This window comes from Bidens hawaiensis, unplaced genomic scaffold (assembly GCF_021521415.1).
Source record: "Bidens hawaiensis isolate Kalapana, Puna unplaced genomic scaffold, B.hawaiensis_p1.1 tig00002343_1, whole genome shotgun sequence".
NCBI classification, from domain to species: Eukaryota; Viridiplantae; Streptophyta; class Magnoliopsida; order Asterales; family Asteraceae; genus Bidens; species Bidens hawaiensis.
In genome coordinates, this window is record NW_027491127.1 from 2,939,632 (window position 1) to 2,965,407 (window position 25,776).

Genomic DNA, 25,776 nt, shown 5'->3' on the forward strand with positions numbered 1-25,776 from the left:
GTGGAAGATACGCGAGCGGATAAGAAACGTGATGATCTCGCGAAAATCATCAACACTGCTCGTATCCGAGTCCAAAGTTATGTACATGTTATGCCCTGGGAAAAACTGCCGATTGTTATCTCCTCCTTCGTCACCTCCAGCACCACCGGCTCCCGCTACAGCTGCCATATCTGCAACACAAACGGTCTAAGTTAGATAAACGTCGAAGCAAATCACACATTCGCCTTTTACCATGAGCGAAGTTATGATTGTTTATGTATAAGCGAAGTTAGAGAAAGGGAGAAGTTGTGAATAACTTCGCCTTTAATACAACTTCGCCTGATTACCGCTAAAATAATATATAAAAGGTCAGGCGAAGTTAATGTTAACTTCGCCTAACCACAACTTCGCTCCTTAAACAACTTCGCCTCTGATTGTTTAATATTAAAGGATAAGGCGAAGTTAAACCTTAGGCAAAGTTAAGAATAACTTCGCCTAAACTTTAACTTCGCCTGAAACGAAACAGCAACAGATTATGAGACCCGACGAGATGAATTTTGTGATTTTAAAGATTGTGGACTCTAATAAACATGTTTCCAAGGGGATCAAGACGATCAAGTCGATTACGACCACGTTAAAACAAGTTTGAAAAGTGGGTGTTGAGGGTTTGAATGAACGGGGTCACTAATTGAACCAAAACGACCTCCAATTAACGTCATTGACATAGAGTATAAGTCATGACGACCTTATACACCTCGATCACGGATTGAAATTGAGAAATATTGAAGTTGATTCACAATATAACTTCGCCGAGGGTATATAGGAACAAGTTCGCCGGGTTTAGAAAAGTAAAAGTAAAAAAGAGTTTGACTATAAGACTTCTTTATATACTTTCAATATTATACAGGCGAAGTTAGGGTTAACTTCGCTTACCCCTTAACTTCGCCTAAGTTCGCCTATAATTTCACAACTTCGCTTATATTAAAAGTTACACAACAAGCCCTTATAAATTGAACATTTTGCCATTAACTTTTAAAACCTCCTTTAAAGCGTTAAAAAAATATGATCAACGACCAAGTAACCAGGTATTAAACCATAATACGACATAAGTAAAATCAAAATTTGAGATAGAATACACGGGATCAAATTTCAGTCTTGACAGGGACTTACATGTTTTAGAAAAGATCCGAACAGGAATCATACTAATTAAGTGACTGTCACTTAGATCCATGTTCAGCTGTATTATGACATAAAGAAATAGGTTTTAAGCAGGTAAACAACTTAGTATGGTTTTCATCGTTTCTGTGATACGGATTATGTTCAATTAAGCTCAAAATGTAAATGGACAACACATCAGAGATTGTGATGTCTCCTATCTATTCTCAAAGTGTATTAGGCTTTCCCCAAGTCACCCCGAGTTGACCTCGACCCATAGTGTCTGATTAAATAGTAAGTACACTTCGATCTGTAGAGTCTTCTTCACGTTCTCTTTCTTGCATCTTGATTGAGAAGTATTAACATTATAAGCTTTAGAATGTCTCAATAACACATAATTTTTTTATTTATAAAAAATATTTACACAGCTTTAGAGTAGTAAACAACTGCAAGTCCCGAATCTGGATCAGTGCAGTTTCTTGACACGCTATCTTCACGGGAATCAGAACACTCACGGGCTCGTGTATGACTGGGTAATCGCTTTTTCGCCTATCATTCGGAGAGATGTGTATGAATACATGCACAACTCTTAATGAGTTTCCACTTAAAATCGAGGAGATTAAGTTAGTATCACTTCTACTTTTACGCACCATAAAAAGCTACCATTATATACAATGACTGTTCTAAAGTCTTTTAGGCCTAATAACTTCACTAGTTAAGCACACAGAATCAGTTTGTCTATCACTTTCCAAGGTTGGATTAATTTTCTTTTAAACATAGTAAAGAAACTTCTTACGAAGTAGTAGACTTGAAAAATTATTTCATTTCCCTTTAAAATATTTTTAACTTCTATCGCCCCGATCAAGTCAAAGTCTTCAGGTAAACGACTATCCTGAAGATCCAATGGATCAGCTGGACCGACCACATACGAGTATGTGTCCTTCTAACTAAGTATGAACGACTAATTTTCAGCGAAAGAATAAAAACACATCATAAACCGCCCCGGTCACTTTCAGTCATCTGGTTAATGGCTATATTCATACTCTACAGGTAGAAATGAGGACCAATTATATCCGAAGATATGTCCTTCAAACTGAAGCAACCGACATAATTCTAAGCGATAGTGACGTTTTTTTTTTAAATAAAAGAAAAACACGGTTACTCGGGATTGATCATCCCATTTAGCTCAACAAGGTTTTGAAAACGAGTTCTGTGTAACACCCCGACCAAAGGCGGATTATACATCGGGGTGCCACATATTGTTTCATTACTCGTGACACTATTGGGTGTCAATATTTAATAAATACATTCATTCGCGCACGCGCAGGGTAAACATAAGATAACATAAATCATCATAAATCAATATATTATAAATCGTAATACTCGAACAACAATAACTTGTCTTCATACATTTTAATCTAGGTCAAAAATAAAGAAAACTTCCTACGTGTCCACAAGCTCCAAAACAGCTACTGCAAACCTGAACATGTGTTAAAATAAAACGTCAAACACTTGCGTGTTGGTGAGAAATCAAGTTTAATACAATACATAGATAACAATAAATCTGCGCGCAACATGTGTATGTCTGGGTTTCAACAAGGGTGTAATCAGATCGAGACCAACTCTAAGAGACAAGACTGCCAGTGCTCACAATTGAGCTCACAAACAAGACTAACTGTGCAAGTGTAACAAAAGAGAAAATCATAAACGATAGTTCTCCCGTGTTCATCTAATGGTACCATGAAAACTGCGGAATAGACCGACAAGACGGTTAATGATCCACACATACAAATAAACAGCCAAGTCTACGTCCTCAACACATGGGATACTGCGCGACTAAAGTTCATAAACAAGTTTAAGACTAAGTTTGTATGAACACATGAACATCCCAAAACATCAAAAGCAAAAAGGGATTAGGTACGAGATTACTCACTTGATAATCGGTGCGGTGTAAGATAAAGCAAGAATCAACTTTAAACAAGCACAAGTTAACCTATAAATAAGATTGTTGTTTTAATGATTGGTTTTAAGTCTTGATTATAAGTTAGCATAATTAATAAGTAAGTTATATAATATATTACCGGAAAACAGGGCAGAACAGGGAGGAAGACGGAGGCAAGAGAGGAGGGAGGCGGCTGAACAACAACGGCAGAGAGCAAAAAGGGAGGAAGAGAATAAGTGTAGTGTGTGAAGTGTTAAGAAAATAGTACTATATATAGGCAAACCCTAGGGGACACAAACCCTAGAAAAGATCTCCAAAAGTAAAAGAAAAGATATCAACAGTAAAAAGTTCTGAAAAGTAAAGATATCAAAAGATATGGTAGCAGGGAAAAAGAGAAAAAGGCTGACAGGATTCAGAAAAAGGCATGGGAGAGGACAGATAAAGGTACTGGTCAAGCATGGCAAAAGCAGATTCTCAAAAGATTATGTCAGTCACTTTATCTGTCAACCAATGGGGTTGGTGCGCATGCTGCGCCGAAAGTAACTTTTCAGACATAAAGCAGATTAGGTCAACAGCTCAAAAGATAAGACAACACAAAAGCAAAAGGCTAGATTAAACAGAAGAAAACTCAAAGGGTTAGCGCGAGAAGGCTGACACAGAAGGTCAAGAGAGCGCGAGCGCGAAGGCAGACAGAACTAACCTTAACGCGTCGCGGAAAGAACTACATTTCTAAGCGCGCCGCGGGAAGAATCACATTTCTTAGCGCGCCGCGGGAGGAACTAAAATTCCTAGCGCGCCGCGGGAAGAACTATAATTCTTCGCGCGTCGAGGGATGAACTACGATTCTTAGCGCGCTGCGAGAAGAATTATAATTCTTAGCGCGCTGCGAGAAGAATTACAATTCTTAGCGCGCTGCGAGAAGAGTTCGTCTCGCGTATCGCTGAAACAGGTGGTCTTCACGCAGGATTCCTTGTAAGGGGTCTGGCGCGTGGAGCTGCGCAGACAACCTTAGGCGGAAAGGAACAAAGGACAAGCAAAGAGTTAGGAGAAAAAGAGGGAAACAAGGCGTAAGGGCGGGACGGCGACAAGAGGGAAAAGAAGGCGGAAAGAGAGAAGGAGAGGGACGGGACGGCGGAAAGAAAGAGAGAGAAAGAGGCGGGAAGGAAAATATATATATTATTATTAAAAGTAAAATATAAGTATAAATATATATTAAATCATAAAAGAAAAAGATCGGATAAGGGAAACGGGTACCTGGGTCGGGTCGGATCGGGGCAGATGTCACAGTCTCCCCTACTTTAAGAAATTTCGTCCCGAAATTTATCTCGAAGTAGGTTGCGCAGAGAACAGGTGCGGGTACTTGATCTTCATTTGATCTTCCCTTTCCCATGTAAACTCGGCTCCGCGCTTGGACTCCCAACGAACTTTCACGATAGGGATACGACTGCGCTTGGTTTGCTTTACCTCGCGATCCATAATCTCAACAGGCTTCTCAACGAAATGCATAGATTCATCAACTTGAACTTCATCAAGTGGAATGTGAAGGTTCTCGTCAGCTAAACACTTCTTGAGATTGGATACATGGAACGTTGGATGCACATTACTGAGCGCGGGCGGCAGGTCAAGTCTGTAGGCAACTTTTCCCGCACGCGCGAGAATCTTGAATGGACCAACATAACGAGGAGCAAGCTTACCTTTCTTCCCAAAGCGGACAACACCCTTCCAGGGCGACACTTTGAGGAGAACAAGATCACCAACTTGAAATTCGAGAGGCTTCCGTCTACGATCTGCGTAACTCTTCTGTCGGCTTCTGGCAGTCAGCAGATGATCACGGATCTTGGCGATTTTATCGGTTGTCTCTTGAACAAGTTCGGGTCCTGTGATTTGAGTTTCACCCACTTTGCTCCAACAAATCGGGGAGCGGCACTTACGACCGTAAAGTGCTTCAAATGGGGCCATACCGATACTGGAATGATAGCTGTTATTATAAGAGAACTCAATCAAAGGCAGGTGTGAATCCCAATTACCTCCAAAATCAAGAACACAAGATCGGAGCATATCCTCAAGAGTCTGAATAGTTCGCTCAGACTGTCCGTCGGTCTGAGGATGATATGCCGTACTCATGTCCAAGCGAGTTCCTAGTGCAGATTGGAGAGATTTCCAAAAGCGAGATATAAAACGGCCATCGCGATCGGATATGATGCTCAAAGGAGTACCATGGCGGCAGACAATTTCCTTGACATAAAGCTGCGCGAGCTGCTCAACACGGTAGTTTTCACGAATGGGCAGAAAGTGAGCAGACTTAGTCAAACGATCCACTATTACCCAAATGCTATCATGTTTGCTTGCTGTCAAAGGTAACTTGGTAATAAAGTCCATCGCTATACCTTCCCATTTCCACGTAGGAATTTCTGGTTGTTCGAGCAAACCAGATGGGCGTTGGTGTTCAGCTTTTACTTTAGAACAAGTCAGACATTTAGCTACGAACACAGCAATATCCTTCTTCATACCGGGCCACCAATAAGTAATGCGCAAATCCTTGTACATCTTATCAGCGCCAGGATGAATAGAATACCGAGATTTGTGCGCTTCACTCAGGATATCAGCGCGAAGATTCTCATCAAAGGGAATCCAGATGCGATTGAGATAGCAGAGAATTCCACTCAGATTAGGGACAAAGTGCGCTTCCGCGCCACACGCTAACTCGGCGCGAAGGTTACCATTACTGATGGATGCGCGCTGCGCGTCACGAATACGCGATTCAAGGTTGCTTTGAATCGGCGCGAAGTGAAGCTGGGTGCGCGGCAAGATACAGTTAAGCTGACAGGGTTTTCGGCTGAGCGCGTCGGCTACCACATTAGCCTTACCAGGATGATACCGGATCTCACAATCGTAATCGCTGATGAGTTCGTTCCATCGGCGTTGCCTCATGTTAAGTTCCTTTTGATCAAAGATATGCTGAAGGCTTTTATGGTCAGTGTAAAGGATACACTTAGTACCATAAAGGTAGTGTCTCCAGATCTTCAAGGCAAAAACAACTGCACCAAGTTCGAGGTCGTGAGTTGTATAATTCTTTTCATGAACTTTAAGTTGCCTTGATGCGTAAGCGATAACCTTGCCTCGTTGCATAAGAACACAACCGAGACCTTGGTTGGATGCATCGCAATACACGACAAAATCATCATTACCCTCAGGTAGCGCAAGAACAGGAGCTTCACACAACAAACGCTTGAGCGTCAGAAAGGCTTCTTCTTGCTTCGAGCCCCAAATATACGGTTTACCTTTGTGCGTTAGAGCTGTTAAAGGCAAAGCGATCTTTGAGAAGTTCGAAATAAATCGCCGGTAGTAACCAGCTAAGCCCAGAAAGGAACGGATCTCAGAAGGAGAGGATGGCGTAATCCAGTTCTTGATTGCTTCAATTTTGGATGGGTCGACATGAATACCCATCTTGTTTACAACATGACCAAGAAACTGTACTTCATCCGACCAAAATTCACACTTGGAAAGCTTAGCATAGAGTTGCTCGGTTCGAAGCTTTTGCAACACCAACCGAAGATGTTGCTCGTGCTCGGCCTTGGTCTTAGAATACACCAGAACATCATCGATAAACACAATCACGAATTTATCCAGGAAGGGCCTACACACCCGATTCATTAGATCCATGAAAACGGCGGGTGCGTTGGTTAAACCGAAGGACATGACCAAGAATTCAAAATGGCCATAACGAGTTCGAAAAGCAGTCTTCGGAACATCTTCATCGCGGATGCGCAACTGGTGATAGCCAGAGCGGAGATCAATCTTCGAGAAACAAGAGGCACCTTGGAGTTGATCAAAGAGGTCGTCAATACGCGGTAAGGGATACCGGTTTTTAATGGTGAGTTTGTTCAACTCGCGGTAATCAATACACATGCGAAACGATCCATCTTTCTTTTTAACGAACAACACCGGAGCACCCCAGGGCGAAGAGCTAGGGCGAATGAATCCTTTAGCAGTCAACTCTTGAAGTTGGCTGGCCAATTCTTGCATCTCAGCGGGTGCAAGACGATAAGGAGATTTAGCCACGGGGGAAGCACCAGGGACAAGATCAATACGAAACTCGACTTCACGAGCGGGAGGGATACCAGGAAGATCATCAGGAAAAACTTCAGGGAAATCACGCACAACAGGGATATCGCGAAGCTTCTTCTCTTCAGCAGGTTTAACCACATGGGCTAGGAATGCAATACACTTCTTCCGCATGAGCCTTCGGGCTTCGGCGCAAGACATAAGTTTAAGACCGCGGGAGGGTTTCTCGCCGTAAATATGAAGATCACCATTTTCTCGAGGTATGCGAATCAACTTCTTGGCGCAAATAACTTCGGCGCGATTATGCGTAAGCCAGTCCATACCAATGATAACATCAAAGCTTCCAAGAGGCATAGGGATGAGGTCAATCAGAAAATCGTTTTCGTTAAGGTTAAGCGTACAATCTTTAATCACCGAGTTAATTAAAACAGTTTCACCATTAGCCAATTCAACTGAAAAATTTTCTTTTAAATCGCTGCGCGGTCGCGCAAGCTTCTGCTCGAAGGCGCGAGAGATAAAACTTCGATCGGCGCCAGTATCAAAAAGTACAGAAGCATAAAATCCGTTAAGCAAAAATGTACCATTAACTACGTCATTATTCGCTTGCGCTTGGTGCGCGGTTATGTTAAAAGCTCGTCCACGCGTCACTTGGTTCGAAATCTGGTTCACCGGATTCGCTTGTGTGATTTGCACTTGTAGTCTCGGGCACGCGTTCCGGAAATGACTGGGATCACCGCAGTTAAAGCACGATCTGGGTCGTGGGTTTTGGTAGGTTGGTTGTGGGTTCTGCGGGTAGACTGGTGGTGTTGGCGCAATTGGATTGGCGAGAGGGACTCTACAGTTTTCTGCAAGGTGACCAGCGCGGCCACATCGGGTACAAAGTCGACACGGGGTTTGGGTTGGGTGGTGAAATCTACAGGTTGGGCAAAAGGGGTGGTTTCCTGTGTAAGGTTTCTTAGTTGGCGGGGCAGGGAGTGCTGGATTGGTTAAGGCATAGTTGTGGACTACAGGAGGTGTTGGGTAGGTTGACAGAGGGTTAGGCGCATAAACTGGAGGTTGGTAAATGGGTTGCTGGACAATGGGCGGGTTGGTAAGCGCATAGGCTTGTCTGCGCCTACGTTTCTGGTTATGGTTTGAGGGTTCTGGTTTGGTTTCTGTTGGTTCAGGGGCAGTCTTGGTGGGTTTGGTCTTTTCTGTTCCCCGCAGGAACAGGGTTCCTGCTCTGACATGGTTGTCGCTGAGCACAGCGGCCAACTCGATGGCGTCAGAGAGGGTTACTGGGTTTCTGGCCCATACAGAATCTTGAATTTCCATGGGGAGACCCCCAAGGAATTTCTCTATGGCTCGGCGGGAAGGGGTAACAAGGTGAGGGACAAGCAGGCTTAGTTCATGGAAGCGCGTCGCGTACTCGCGCGCTTCACCGCTGTATTGCTTAAGATTCCAAAATTCCTCCTCTAGGCGCTTAATTTCGTTGGGAGGGCAGAATTCTCGCGTCAGAATTTCCTTGAATTCCTCCCATGTCATGCTAGAAGCAGCCTCTGCGCCACGCGCATGAGCTACTCCATTCCACCATGTAAGCGCTCTAGATTCCAGGACACTGGAAGCATACAGGGTTCGTCTGTCTGAGGGGCATTGGGTGTGGAGGAAAGTGTTTTCAATCTTTTCGAGCCATTGGAGCATCACGGTGGCTCCTTCAAGACCTGTGAACTTTGGAGGGTTACCCGCGTTAAAGGACTTAATGTTATAACTGGAGGTATTGTTTTGGCTCAAGGCTTGGGCTATCGCGGCGGCCATTTCCTGGGAACGTTGCTGTCTACGCATGCGCGAGGCTTCTCTTCTCTGAAATCGGCGAGATAGCGGAGGCATTCTATAAAAGTTTTAATTTTAGTTAATATCTTGGTTTTATCGCAAAGTTTTAATCTTATAAAGCTTGGTTTCACGGAGTCAGTTACTGTCAAAAGTTAAAGTAAAATAAATGACCCTAAATGCAGACTTAATAAAGGTAACAAATTCGAATCAAGAATCGACAATTCATGTATCACCATGACTTTCCGAATTCCCAATTTAAAATATACGAGCAAACGAGTATTGGAGATTGACGATTCATGTATCACCATGACTTTTCAATCTTCAATATAAAACATACAAGAAAATGAGTATTGGAGGTTGACAATTCATGTATCACCATGACTTTTCAAGTCTCCAACCTCAGAACATAATCGTAAATGGAAATTGAAAATCAACTATTCATGTATCACCATGACTTTTCGGATTTTCAAATCCCAACAAACGAATATGTAAGTAAAATCAATAAAAATCGAAATTTAGCAAAAATCGAAATATCGCGAAATAAAACATAAAATCATATACTGCGCAAGCGCGAGCATATTCATAAATAACGAGTAATTAACAATAAGCGCGCAAACATGAGATTTCTCTCATGCGCGAGAAGGGACTCTTAGGTATTCTAGGCCGTTACGTCTAACCACCTATCCTAAAGTCAACGAGCTCTGATACCAATCTGTAACACCCCGACCAAAGGCGGATTATACATCGGGGTGCCACATATTGTTTCATTACTCGTGACACTATTGGGTGTCAATATTTAATAAATACATTCATTCGCGCACGCGCAGGGTAAACATAAGATAACATAAATCATCATAAATCAATATATTATAAATCGTAATACTCGAACAACAATAACTTGTCTTCATACATTTTAATCTAGGTCAAAAATAAAGAAAACTTCCTACGTGTCCACAAGCTCCAAAACAGCTACTGCAAACCTGAACATGTGTTAAAATAAAACGTCAAACACTTGCGTGTTGGTGAGAAATCAAGTTTAATACAATACATAGATAACAATAAATCTGCGCGCAACATGTGTATGTCTGGGTTTCAACAAGGGTGTAATCAGATCGGTACCAACTCTAAGAGACAAGACTGCCAGTGCTCACAATTGAGCTCACAAACAAGACTAACTGTGCAAGTGTAACAAAAGAGAAAATCATAAACGATAGTTCTCCCGTGTTCATCTAATGGTACCATGAAAACTGCGGAATAGACCGACAAGACGGTTAATGATCCACACATACAAATAAACAGCCAAGTCTACGTCCTCAACACATGGGATACTGCGCGACTAAAGTTCATAAACAAGTTTAAGACTAAGTTTGTATGAACACATGAACATCCCAAAACATCAAAAGCAAAAAGGGATTAGGTACGAGATTACTCACTTGATAATCGGTGCGGTGTAAGATAAAGCAAGAATCAACTTTAAACAAGCACAAGTTAACCTATAAATAAGATTGTTGTTTTAATGATTGGTTTTAAGTCTTGATTATAAGTTAGCATAATTAATAAGTAAGTTATATAATATATTACCGGAAAACAGGGCAGAACAGGGAGGAAGACGGAGGCAAGAGAGGAGGGAGGCGGCTGAAGAACAACGGCAGAGAGCAAAAAGGGAGGAAGAGAATAAGTGTAGTGTGTGAAGTGTTAAGAAAATAGTACTATATATAGGCAAACCCTAGGGGACACAAACCCTAGAAAAGATCTCCAAAAGTAAAAGAAAAGATATCAACAGTAAAAAGTTCTGAAAAGTAAAGATATCAAAAGATATGGTAGCAGGGAAAAAGAGAAAAAGGCTGACAGGATTCAGAAAAAGGCATGGGAGAGGACAGATAAAGGTACTGGTCAAGCATGGCAAAAGCAGATTCTCAAAAGATTATGTCAGTCACTTTATCTGTCAACCAATGGGGTTGGTGCGCATGCTGCGCCGAAAGTAACTTTTCAGACATAAAGCAGATTAGGTCAACAGCTCAAAAGATAAGACAACACAAAAGCAAAAGGCTAGATTAAACAGAAGAAAACTCAAAGGGTTAGCGCGAGAAGGCTGACACAGAAGGTCAAGAGAGCGCGAGCGCGAAGGCAGACAGAACTAACCTTAACGCGTCGCGGAAAGAACTACATTTCTAAGCGCGCCGCGGGAAGAATCACATTTCTTAGCGCGCCGCGGGAGGAACTAAAATTCCTAGCGCGCCGCGGGAAGAACTATAATTCTTCGCGCGTCGAGGGATGAACTACGATTCTTAGCGCGCTGCGAGAAGAATTATAATTCTTAGCGCGCTGCGAGAAGAATTACAATTCTTAGCGCGCTGCGAGAAAAGTTCGTCTCGCGTATCGCTGAAACAGGTGGTCTTCACGCAGGATTCCTTGTAAGGGGTCTGGCGCGTGGAGCTGCGCAGACAACCTTAGGCGGAAAGGAACAAAGGACAAGCAAAGAGTTAGGAGAAAAAGAGGGAAACAAGGCGTAAGGGCGGGACGACGACAAGAGGGAAAAGAAGGCGGAAAGAGAGAAGGAGAGGGACGGGACGGCGGAAAGAAAGAGAGAGAAAGAGGCGGGAAGGAAAATATATATATTATTATTAAAAGTAAAATATAAGTATAAATATATATTAAATCATAAAAGAAAAAGATCGGATAAGGGAAACGGGTACCTGGGTCGGGTCGGATCGGGGCAGATGTCACATTCTGTCAAACGCTTTAGTAAACAAATGAGCGAGATTATCTAACAAATCAACCTTTTCGAGCACTATTAATTTCTTTTCAGCACAATCCCGCATAAAATGATGACGAATGTCAATGTGTTTAGTTTTGCTATGCTTTACGGGATTGTTAGTTACTGAGATAGCAGCAGTGTTATCTATACAGATAGGAGTATGAGTGAAATTCAGACCTTAATCGCGCAATTACTGTTGTATCCAAAGAACCTGGGAGCAGCAGTTCGATGTTGCCATGTATTCTGCTTCACATGTAGAAATGGCGACTGAGGTCTACTTCTTGCGCTGCCATGACACAAATCTGCCTCCAAGAAACTGGCATCCACCTGTTGTCAACTTCCGATTCTGATTGCATCCCCCATAGTCAGAATCCGTGTAAACGACTAACTCCAAGTCTCCCCCTTTCGTGTACCACAACCCCAGCTTAGGCTTGCCCTTGAGATACCGCAATATCCTCTTCACACCCTTCATGTGAGATTCCTTTGGGTTTGCCTGAAAGCGAGCACAAAGACAAACTGCAAACATAATATCAGGTCTAAATGCAGTTAAATACATTAAAGAACCTATGATTGCCCGATATTGTGTGGGGTCCACGTCTGCATCACTGTCTGAGTCAGCACCCAGTTTGTGGTTGACGCAAACTGGAGTATCAAATGGAGTGCTGTCCTCCATCTTGAAGCGTTTGAGAACGTCTTGGACATATTTAGTCTGATGAATGAACATCCCATCTTTCTTCTGATCAACCTGCAGTCCTAAAAAGAAAGTTAGTTAACCCATAGCACTCATTTCTAACCTCTTTTTCATGCTTCAAACTCCTGACACATGGCGACTTTTGATGCAGCAAAGATGATGTCGTCCACGTAGACTTGAACCAGAAGAAAGTCTCTTCCTTTTCTCTTAACGAACAGTGTGCTATCGATCTTTCCCCTTTCAAACCCATTCTCAAGCAAGTAATCGGATAGAGTTGCATACCAGGCACGAGGGGCCTGATGTAGCCCATATAGCGCTTTACTTAGCTTGTACACGTGATCAGGAAAGTCTGGGTCAGGAAAACCTGGAGGCTGCTCAACGTACACAACCTCATCGACTTTACCGTTAAGAAATGCACTTTTCACGTCTAACTGGAACACCTTCATGTCCTTGTGTACAGTAAATGCCAAAAACAAACGAATCGCTTCCAATCTCGCCACAGGAGCAAACACTTCATTGTAGTCGATCCCTTCTTACTGATTAAAACTTTTTACAACCAGCCTTGCCTTGTTCCTGATAATTATCCCTTTTTCATCTCTCTTGCATTTGAAAACCCATTTTGTGCCAATCGCATGCACATTTTTCGGTTTTGCAACCAATTTCCAAACCTCCATCTTCTCGAACTGGGCTAACTCTTCTTGCATGGCTTCGACCCACGAGCTGTCTTTTAGAGCCATTTGATAGTTCTTTGGTTCAATATGGCTAATGAAACAGGTGTACAAGCACTCGTTAATGATACCTGTTTCTTTGATACTTACGTAAACACAGGTGCACTCATTCAAGCTTCGTCTTGTTTGTACACCATCAGACAGATCACCTATCACGTTCTCCAAAGGGTGATATTTATGAACTCCTGGAGTCGGAACCGAACTGACTTGCAGATTGTCTTCCAGGTTCGAAGATAGTTCATCAATGGGCGATTGTTGTTGAGAGTGAAAAGGATTGAAGAATTCGTCTTCAGTAGAGGCAGCAGGGGTGTCGACAACAGTTGACGAGGAAAGTTGACATTCATCGTACTGCGGTCGTTGCACAAAATTTTCTTCCTCATCATAAAGAATCTGCGTAGCTATTCTCTCATCAACTTCTGCACAATCCAAGTAAGGCAAATTAAAAGATTTAAAAAGCTTATCATAGTCGAAAGCCTCAGCGGGTCCCGTGCTTGGTTTTGGTGGTTTGTAACTTGTAATGTCAGTGTTACACACCACTTCAACCTTGCTGGTCGATAGATTAAAGACTCGTCTGTTGGGTGTCCCAACAACATATCCGACTAAAATACCTTCGTCTGCTTTCTCACCAAATTTTGAGTTCGTCTTTAATATCGAACACGGGGACCCGAATGGTTCGATACCATTCAAGTTAGGCTTTCTACCATGCATAAGTTCATAACATGTTTTATTTAATCTTTTAACAGTTAAAACTCGATTAAGGATATAACAGGCTGTCGCAACAGCTTCAGCCCAGAACACCACAGGAAGTTTAGCATCAGCCAGCATTGTTCTGGCTCCTTCAATTAACGTCCTGTTTTTCCTCTCAGCCACCCCATTTTGTTGCGGAGTATACGGGGCGCTGTACTGGTGGTCTATCCCTTTCTGTAGGCAGAACATCTCCATCTGGTAGTTTTTGAACTCTGTTCCATTGTCACTCCTGATGTATTTAACCTTTCTCCCCACGATGTTCTCAACCTTGGTAATCAAGTTAATTACCAACTGAACCATTTCATCTTTTGTCTTCAGGAAATATACCCAAGAATATCGAGAGAAATCATCAGTTATCATCAGGCAGTATGATGTTCCACCTAGGATTTTTAAATTCACGGGACCGAAGAGATCCATGTGAAGTAGGTCTAGGGTACTGACTATTGAATTGATCTTCTTGGTGTGATGAGGTTTCTTGTGTTGCTTTCTCTTTTTGCACGATAAGCATTGGTCTTCAAAGTTGAAATTTTTTAAGGGAACACCAAGCACCAGCCCATTCTTGACAATGTAGTTCATTTTCCAAGATGTATATGCCCCATTCTTCGATGCCAAAGCTCGGACTCCGATTCAGTTGCTTTTGACAGAAGACATGATTCTTCTATTGCCATCTCAGTCGATCTCATGTCCATTACATATGTATTCTTTTCCCTTAGAGCCTTCATCACTATCCATGCCTCTGGTATCTTGAAACCAGGATACAGTACAATCGCTTCATTTTTGGTAAAGTGCACAGTGTAATCTTTATCACAGATCTGAGACACACTAAGCAAATTATGCTTTAGCTCTTCAACGAAATTCACCTTTTCTAACTTCATTTTACCATTAGTCACCGTCCCAATTCCAGTAATTCTACCACCACTCTCTCCAGCAAAACTTACTCTACCTCCCTGAACAGGTTTCCACTCGTGTAACAATTTCTTGTTACCAGTCATGTGCAGGGAACAGCCGCTATCCACAACCCATAGATTGTTTGCAGCCCTGTTCAACTGTTCCTGCACGATTAAAGCAAAGGATTAAAATCTGGGGACCCAAGACCTACTGGTCTTGGGTCGATTAAATCTGTTAAAAGGCATCCCGTACTTTGGCTGTCCAAAGTTAGTATTAGTATGATTTCTGTAAGTCCTAAAAGGATACCTTCTTGTAGATTGACTATGGGGCCATCCAAACCTTCGTGAATTAAATGAATTGTACCCAGTGGTTTGGTTGTTAACAGGGAAAAACTGAGATTGACATCTTTGAAATCTTGGTTTAGTCCAATGTCTGAACATTTGTGAATTTGCATTCTGTCTATTATAATAATTACTGTTTGGTTTATTCTCAGTTTTTGGAGGCCTCATACCTCTGAATCTCTGATCTAGAGGGCAATCAGCAATCAGGTGTCCTATTTGATTGCATCTGAAACAACTCCTGTGTTCAACTTTCGTCTCAACAGTTGTTTCTGATGTAGAGGTTGCATTACTACCCGTTTGTCTAACATATGGTGGGACATACGGGTTTAGAGGGGAATTCTTTTCAGTAGTCTTATATTCCTCCCCACGTTTTAGTAACACTACCTCTTCTTTTGTCTCACTAGATTCGGATGTCTTGTCCGAATTTGATGAGACAGAACTTGGAACAGAAATATTAACACTCGAAACAGGCTTAGTCGTATCTTTTTCACTCAATTCTGGTTTTTTAATTGAAACTTTGACAGGAACTGTCTGACTAATCTCAACATCAACAGATTTCTGATTACTAGGATCATATGTATAGTTATGATTATAAGGTGGTGGAACTTCAGAGTATCCAATTCCTCCCCTTTTAACTGGGGAACGTTGATCACTTACGAGGTGATCAAGTATTGCAGAGGAATTTCTAAATTGCTCAAGCTTTCTGTTTAGTTCCACCACTTTCACCTGGTAATCAGCTATCTGTTTATCCCTATCAGCAATTAGTTTGGTTTTCTCTTCTAACACTTCATAGCTAAGATCAATTACTTGTATTTTTTCAGCAAGACTTGCTTTAAGACTTCTGATATCTTTTTCACCAGCCTTAATCTTTACTGAATAACTATTTTCTCTAGTTTTAGTGTAATGGTGATCTTCTTTTAACGTTTTAAATTGAGAGTCCAAACTAACAAACTGATCAGTTAATATTTTCAATTGTTCAGACAGATTTTCACATTGCACACAAGGGAGTTCAGAACTTACCTCAGAGAGCTGATCATTCACATCCGCCATATAAGCTTGATCTTCTCTTGTCTCTCTGTTTTTTCCTTCAGTTTCGATGTTAACCAAGTTGGCCTGTTCGAACACTTCCTCAACTTGCAGATTCCAATTGTATTCCCCGTTCTGTCTGGATACCATCGCCCTATTCTCATTACTTCCCCCATTCGGTTGTGTTGGCCTGTTCTGACTACGTTCTACTCGTTCAATTGTGCATTCTTTAGCAAAGTGTCCATTCTGTTGACAGTTATAACACCGAACCTTTGACTTATCAAGCCCTGGTCTTTCGCCAACAAACTTTCTACCAGTTTTCTTCATAAACCTTTTGACTCTTCTTACTATCATCGCCATCTGCCACTGCAGATCCATCTCCTCCAGATCATCAGCATCGATCTGATCATAGTCTTCGTCTAAAGTTGCAGGGCCAACGATTTTACCTTTAATGTAATTTTCGTAAGAAGCAATGAAAGATGCATAGAGAGCAAACTGCTGTTCAGCAGATTTAACACTCATGGGCATCTGAGAGTAGTTGTTGTTCGGAACACTTGAGGAAAAACTACCCTTTGTTGCTTGAGGTTTAGAAGCATTTGTTCCACCAGCTACGAAACACACATCACCATCCATGTTGAGAGTTACATGACCATCATGAGTTGAGTTAGCGCTCGAGTCTCCCTTTGAGTAGTAGGCAGATGATTCTGACTTCGAACTTGAACTTGAAGTAACTTTCGCACCATACATTCCCGGATCCTGAACCTGATTAGTTGGTGTCTCTTTTCGAACCATGTTAAGTTCAAAAGTTCGTAGTTTATTGACTGCTGTTTCCAAGTCAATGTTGGCAAACTCTTTATCTTCTCTCATCAAGACAGTGTACATCTCTCATTTCGGTGGGAGAGCATCAAGAAGATTTTCCACGATCTCGTCTTCTTTATATTCAATTGAATAGTTTCTGAGTTCGGTCATCAAGTGATAATCCCTTATGATGATATCATCAAGTGACTCATTCTTCAAATACTTGAACACCGAGAATTGGGTTTTGAGTAGCTTAATCTTTGATGCACGTATCCCCACATTACCCTCATATTGGTTTTCAAGCGCTTCCCATAACTCTCTGGCGGTTTTGTATTTCCTGAAGGTGTGAAGAATTTCTTGTGGAAGAGCCATTGTTATCGCCGCATGAGCTTTGCTTTCTGCCTCATACATCTTCTTTTCTTCCTCTTCTATCTTATTGTATTTCTTAATTTATTCACGACCCTCAAACAAAGCCGTTGGTGGAATGTATCCATCTTGAATGCACACCCACATCTTAGCATCTTGATATTTAACATATTGTTCAAACCGATCCTTCCAAGCCACGAAATCGGTACCCTTAAGCATTTTCGGTGCCTTAGTGTGAACCTGCTTCCACCTCCATTTTCACCAGTTCCGTAATATTTATAGAAGTCATCTTTGGAAGAAATACAAACGAGCACTCAAAGAAACCAAAAATAAATTTTTTTTTTATTCTGAACAGTACTGTAGGCGAAGTTAATGATAACTTCGTTTAAGTCTTAACTTCGCTTGATTTATCAACTTCGCCTGATGTTAACTTCGCTTAATGACAACTTCGCCTAAGTTAAGCGAACTTGTGAGGTTGGCGAAGTTATTGATAACTTCGCTTAAACTTATATCTTCGCCTAAACCCTACAAACAGTGGCGGCAACTTCGCCTGATGAACACAACGTTTTTGCAGGTTTGATTTTGACGTTTTGCGAGGTATTCGAAGATGTAATGGGTTAATTTTGATGGAGGGAGGTGAGTAGGACACAAAAAACTCGGTATATTAACGTAAACTCGTCCCGCGAATAGTCGAACGGAATGATTTCTACACCCGTGTGATAATCCCGAACCACACAATCACGAGCAAACGCTCTGATACCAATTGTAGGTTCCCAGCCGGATCTACACGGAAATATCTCGTTCTACGTAGGTGCGGAATCCCTACGTAAGACGACACGAGCGTAGAATCGATATACGTTAAACACAAGCAAACACACGTTACAATAAACAAAGAACACGTTGTATTGCTACTAATAACACGTGATATGTCAATCACCGATTACGCGTACTGAACCACCTCTATCAAACCTAGCCGCAGCTAAACATATATATCATACGACAACTTCGCCTAACATGTTAGGCGAAGTTGTCAGTAACTTCGCTTAAACCACAAGTTCGCCTATGATGAGCGAACTTGTGAAACACATTAATCAGCTCATAACAAAACTAACTAACACTGTTACAGACACTCGATACTGAACTACTGACATCATGTACCAACAGAGGATACCAGGTACTAACCTATTAACAGGTACACCACCACCATCCTCTCGAGTAGGATCGATCGAGTTTTTTCACGAGCCAAACTCAAATAGTTTGTGAGCGGCTTAGCTCATTTTGCGTACATAAGTGACGTCACTAATTAAGATAGCAAACACAAATAAACTCCTTTATTTGCCGGAATATGCGATTTCTAATTATTATTATTATTATTATTATTATTATTATTATTATTATTATTATTATTTCTGACTTATTTTTATGTTGATTCAAATTCAATGATTCATATACATGGTCAATAGGGGAATCTCAAAAACTCAAAACCAACCAAACCCCACCACTTAACTCTAGTTAGGTCTGACCCTAGTTAAATCAACCAACACAATTATCCCTTAAACCTATATAATCTAATCTTCCTCTCATTTTGGACCTTTTTGTTCTTAATCAAAACCACTTGTTGACTTCCTCTATATCTCACGAAATATTCACCACCCACGATATTTCAACAATAATAATAATACTTTCAATCTGTTCAGCTTATGACAGAGAATAAATATAATAATATTATATTATTATATCAGTTCTTAAAACCAGTTTAAAAAGACAGAAGGGTTTGCTTCCTTTTAAGATCTTTGTTGTTATGCTGGCTTCTCAAGATACACCACAGCTTCTTCAGATCCGAATAAAAAGGTAACAATAACAAACTTTCATTTTATTAAATAAATTACACTACATATGTATAATATAACTAGTACTAGTGATTCATTACTTTTTATATATATTTATAAATACTTACATACACATACACATACACATACTCACACATCATCTATGTTCATGCAAATTTTATGGTTTATCCAGAATTCTTTGGATTTATTTAGATATTTTAAAAAAGGTGAATAATATAATTGTTTTGTGGGTTATGAATAATAATAATAATAATAATAATAATAATAATAATAATATTAACTGATGAGTTGTTGTTTTTGTTATCTATAGATTATTATTTTGGTAACAAAAGTTATGATTACTTTTATGGAGTCAGAGAAAGTGAATGTAACGGAAAGATGTTTAGACTCGCAGTTATGGCACGCGTGTTCCGGTTAACACAAGTGTTTATTATTTCCCACAAGGTCATTTTGAGCATGCGGGAAATAATGTAGACTTTCGGGACGGGACGGGTGGAAAGGTTCCCGCGTGGGTCCCGTGTCGGGTTGTTGGTGTTAAGTGTTTGGCGGATGCGGATACCGATGAAGTGTACGCGAAAATTCGGTTGGTGTTGGTTAGTGGTTTGACTGAGTTTAGTTCGTTTGAAGATGAGGATAAGGGTTTGGGTTTGGATTCGGATGGGCCCGTTAAACCCGCGTCGTTTGCGAAGACGTTGATGCAATCCGACGCGAATAATGGCGGCGGGTTTTCGGTTCCGCGGTATTGCGCGGAGACGATATTCCCGCGGCTTGATTACTCGGCCGACCCACCAGTTCAGACGATTTTGGCGAAAGACGTGCACGGCGACACGTGGAAGTTTCGACATATTTACCGCGGGACGCCGCGGCGGCATTTGCTTACGACCGGGTGGAGTTCGTTTGTGAATCATAAGAAGCTTGTCGCGGGCGACTCGATTGTGTTTTTACGGGCGGAGAATGAGGATTTGTGTGTCGGGATTCGACGCGCCAAACGGGGAATTGGCGGGCCCAACAGGGCCGACATGTCGTCGTCCGGGTGGAACCCGGATGGGGGTAATTGTGTCGGCCCGTATGGCGGGTATTCCCCGTTTGTGCGAAACAATGGGAATGCGGGTGGGCATTCAATGGAAAAGGGGAAAGTGGAACCCGATTCGGTGATGCAAGCGGTTAAACAGGAGACGAGTGGACACCCGTTTGAAGTCGTGTTTTACCCGAGAGCGAGCACGCCCGAGTTTTGTGTGAAGGCGTCACTTGTGAAGAACGCGATGCAGATTCGGTGGTCACCCGGGATGAGGTTTAAGATGCCGTTTGAGTCCGAGGATTCGTCACGGATCAGTTGGTTCATGGGGACGATTTCTTCGGTTCAAGTGGCCGACCCGATTCGTTGGCCCGATTCGCCCTGGAGGCTTTTACAGGTACTACTTGAACCTGAATATTTTTTGTTAAAACGTTTTAATGTGCATATTAACATTTTTCGGTTATTTAGGTAACATGGGACGAGCCCGATTTGTTACAAAACGTGAAACGGGTCAACCCGGGGCTCGTGGAACTAGTATCGACAATGCCCGTGATTCATATGTCGCCTTTCTCACCGCCTCGAAAGAAATGTAGACCGTCCCAACACCCGGATTACCCGATGGAATCCCAAATCCCGATCCCGATACCCGCATTGTGCGGGCCCCACTCGCATCTCTTTGGTGGGCCCACCACCGGACCGTTCGGGTACCAACGCCCTGAGAGTTTAAACATTCATCATCCTGCTAGCATGCAGGGAGCCAGGCACACGCGTTATGGTTTATCTCTTTCAGATATCCAACTCAATTCGGGTTTTTACCCGTCTCATTCCAACCCGTCGGTCAACAAACCGGCCCAAAGCGAGCCCGTTTCGTGTTTCTTAACCATCGGGAACTCAAACACGCCCTCGAAAGAGCCCGAAACCCCTAAATCCCGGTTTTCACTCTTTGGCCAGCCGATTCTTACCGAGCAACAAATATCTCAAACCGCGAATGTCTCTAACTCTGGGTCGGGCCGACAAATGGACTTGAACCTAGACACGGGCCATTGTAAGGTTTTCATGGAATCAGAAGACGTGGGCCGAACACTCGATCTCTCTTTACTCGATTCCTACGAAGAACTATGCACGAAATTAGCTAACATGTTCAAAACCGAAAACTCTATAATCTTGGACCGTGTTCAATATTGGGATGTAACGGGAACCCGAAAGCAGATTGGGGACGAACCGTTTGGGTAAGACCAAAAAAAATCATTTCTGTTTTTGAATTCGAATGTTGTTTTCGTTTGTAAACTCATTTGGTTCGTTTTTATGCAGCGAGTTAACGAAGATGGCTAGACGGTTAACGATTTCAACGGATTCCAACGGCGCTAACGATGTTCCGGGTGTGGATTCTTAGATGAAAATTGTATAGCAACTATGGTTTTGTTTTTGGTTTTTGGTTTTTGGTTACATATGTTTTGTTTTAAGTTTGTGACATTTAAGTTGAATGAAAGTGAGTATTTTTATTTGTAGCAACCTTATGTTATTATATGTGTAAATATAAGTTTATTTAATATTTGACTGGGAAGTCATCTGTCACTATAACAAGCAACTAATGTTGTTGAATAAAAGTGTATAAAAAAATGAAAAAAAGTGGGTATTTCGTGCACGCTTGGGAAAGTAAGAAAAGGCCAAAAAGGAATTTTTTAGTAATAAATAAGTAGTCAGACAAATTGACTAATCATAAGTTAACTGATTTAGTTTCACTTATTTAACCTATTTTGGTAAAATGGATTATGTTCGGGTTAACACTTAAGCTTCTTAACTTGTTTAATTATTAATTCGTGCTCTTTTTACTTATTTAATCTAGTTGGTTCAATAGCTTGTGTTCGGGTTGAGCACTTAAGCTTCTTAACCAACTTAATGATTGGGTCGTGCTCGTTTCACTTATATAATCTCTTTGGCTTCTTAACGTGTTCAACTAATCATATTGGTAGGTCAATCTGTTTAGTCATTAACTCGTTTATTACTATCAGCATACCTTTTTTAAATGCTTAGAATTTGAATACAAGTCGATTTGACTCGTTTAGAGGAATGAGTTAAACGAGTTAGGATCATGATAACATGAGTTACATTAATATACGAGTGTGTTTGGGTTCAATGATTTAAATCACAATTAGCATTTCTTGACTCAACCACTTAGGTAAAGAAGATATATCATCTAGTAAATTTCGACCAAAACATGTTTTATTTGATATATATATATATATATATATATATATATATATATATATATATATATAGAAAAGGGTTAAAATAAAAAGAAATAGTTTTCTAAGAATGGTAAGAAGGGTATAAAATTTGATGTTTGGAAACTATGTACCCTAAATCCTAGATCTTAGGAAACTATTGGACATTTTGAAAACTAACAATCTCAACAACTAGATCTTAAATCCAATGGCCTAAATCTATTTTTACTCTTCCTAGAAAACTCTCTTTTTATTTTAACATACCCCTATATATATATATATATATATATATATATATATATATATATATATATATATATATATATTATATATATATATAATACAATACAATAATCCTTAACGTACAAAAATACCTATATTCACGAAATTGATCCATGAAATCGCATCCCAACATTTCGGAATCATCAATACATACTCAATTAATCATCAATTCACCGAATAAAACATATTTGGATCGTTAATCGATCAATTTTTTTAGTTATTTTCACGAAAACCGTTTTGAGCGCCTTACGATTTTTTTGAGCGTTTTACGATTTTCTTTGAGCATTTTTGTATTATTGGCTTGAGTATTTTTGTATTTTGGCTTTGAGCGTTTTGTTTTTGCCTTGAGCGTGATTCACGTACGTTAAGGTACGTTAAGGATTATCGTACGTTAACTCACCCCTATATATATATATTATATTAGGGCTATGCAAAGCTGATTACCCGACCCGACCCGATAAAGACCGACCCGACCCGATAACCGAAAATTGCAAATAAATGAAACCGAATTCGGACCTTTTAAGGCGGGTCGGGTATCGGTCTTAATTGGAATCGGTTTTCCGGTTTTGGAACAAAAACCGAACCCGAAATTATTATCAGTTAACAGGTGGATTTTTTAGCTTGGAATTGGATATGCGTGTACCTCTTGTGGATGGGATCTTTGGTTGATCTTGGTGTGTGTTCAAAGGATTCACACAAACATAATCAAATCTTCTAATTATCACTTATTAGTATTTTTTTTTGATGTTTTTCGCCATTAATCTCCATGTACAATTAAGTCATAAATTTTTTATTTTATTTACTTAAGCTGATTAAATTCATCATCAAATATACATCATCACAGTGCAAACTTGTTAATTAGGGAATGAATTCAATTCATTGAGCATGTCTACAATAATTTTTGTAAACGCACACCATCTGTTGGATGAAATGCCTGAGCCAAGTAACGTTCATAATCGGTTATTCGGTTTTAGTCGGATTTCACTGAACCCGACCCGAACCCGACCCGAAACCGAATGTGAATGATATTAAAGACCGACTTTATAAGTTTGTAAATAGGGCCGGTCTGGGTTCGGGTTTTATCGGGTCGGTTCTTCGGGTTTTTTCGTGCCGGACCTAAATGTGCACACCCCTAATATATATACACACACATGTGTTGAGTAATGATGCATTAGAGTAAACCAAACCATACACTTGATTTAGATTCGTACTAATCGTTGATAATTAGGGTGTAAAACTGTAAAAGGGTCTAGATCGAGCTCGTCTCAACTAATTTAGAGCTTTATTCGAGCTCGTTCAAGCTTGGTTCAACTTGATCTTTCAGCGAGACAATCTTAAATAGTTCACAGACAAACCGACTTTATTAAAATAAAACAAAAGGGGGTATGGTGGAAATTGGTGAAAAGGAAAGAAGCAGAGGTCACATGGTAGACCAAATATTGTTCCAAACATTGAATGAATGTCCCATTGAAGTGCCGCAAGAGTTGGCCTTCTTTTAATTCCATATTATATTGTCATTATTACATTAAACATCATCCTTAATTAAATAATTAATTAATGATCTTATTAATTATTACATGGTGTCCATGGCTTTGTAGCCTAGTGGCATCTTGGTGGTGGGATAAGGCTTAGGGACCATAAGGTCCTGGGTTCGAATCCCATAAAAGGGGGTTTTCCCAACTTTTGTTGGCTTTCCTCCTGAATTGGTGGTTAGGCATTATTGCCTAGTGGAGATGGATATGATCGCGTGGTTCTGCTGGTACTATACTCCAGTGGTCCGTGAGTGATCCTAAATTTGCCGTTCAAAAAAAAAAATTAATTATTACATGGTATCGGGATTACAACACTAATATTCAATTTCTTTTTCTCAATTTCAGAGCACACCAAACACAAAGTCAACAAAAGGCTGGAAATCAACAACAATTTCATCAATATTTCTATATTTTCATCAAACCAATTTTCTTTTTCAAAATATTAAGTTTGATTTTTTTTTTTTGAATGTTTAAGCTTGCCTCCTACAATTTACAATAAACCGCCATTGCCAGAGATCGAACCCTGGACCTCTCACCCAAAGGCCTAAGCCTTTACCATCCCACCAAAGTGGAGATGGCAAACAAAATATATCAGCAAGATGCTAGATACGAAAAAACAAGTTACAAACATATATCAGAGTTACGCCTCATACTTCATTCGATATTCTGAAACTTAACACTGTTATTAAGCCACTAGAAAGAGGTTGGCTTAACTTCATTATTTTGTCCGGTCCCTTTTGATGTTGTTGAAAACTCGATCGTCCTCACTTTCCAAATCATTCAAAGAGAAAACAAAATGTCGGTGAACCCAAACTCTTATATAGTTGACCCCGTTTGTAATCTCCATGGACTCCATCCACCACTATTGAGAATCTACACCAAGCATGTACTAGGTTCCATACCGAGACTACAAAAGGGCAGTTGATATATAAGTGATCAACATTCCGAGAGCCAAACCACACCCATCGAACATCGTTAACGACAAAAAAATCCCAGAGGTTACAACTATTTATATATGTTGCTTTAATTATGGTGATGCTTGTGTCTGTATTTATATACTTTGGTTGTCTAAAACAATGTTTAAAAACGAGACATTGTTGTAAAAAAGTATTTTGATTTCACTCTAAATAAATCAAGATGTTGTCATTTTATTTTTGTAAATACATAAGTAATGCAAATTTTTCACATCTTCTCATACCTAATTTAGTTTAAACATTGTTCAAATCACACACATTATTCAAATCCTAATGTATAGTTATTAATTTTGTTTTGAAAATTAAAGACCTTAAAAACATATAAAACTACCTACAACTCAAGCTTCAATTTCGTTATTTTTAGAGACGGCCTATTCACCACTAATATATGTAGTCAAATGTGAAAGTAAAATGAAGGACAAGAACAATAATATGTTCACGTGCGGTATATGTCAGCTTACGTAGTCCAAGTAGGAGAGGAGTGTGTTGCGCCGTTTTGATGGAAGGGCTGTTTTTTCTCCTTTGACCACCTCATTTTCTTTAGGTATAGATAATTATATTTGCATGTGTATTAAATTTATTATTTATATTATTATTATTATTAT

General features: G+C 40.5%; 1 pseudogene across 1 annotated transcript; it reads left to right on the forward strand.

Moving 5' to 3' along the window:
- The first annotated feature begins 18,747 nt into the window (after positions 1–18,747).
- LOC143618835 (auxin response factor 18-like) lies at positions 18,748–21,551 on the forward strand (annotated as a pseudogene). Its single transcript, XR_013151080.1, has 4 exons — positions 18,748–19,144; positions 19,454–20,555; positions 20,627–21,387; positions 21,470–21,551. The product of XR_013151080.1 is annotated as an auxin response factor 18-like (transcript).
- Positions 21,552–25,776: the final 4,225 nt, after the last annotated feature.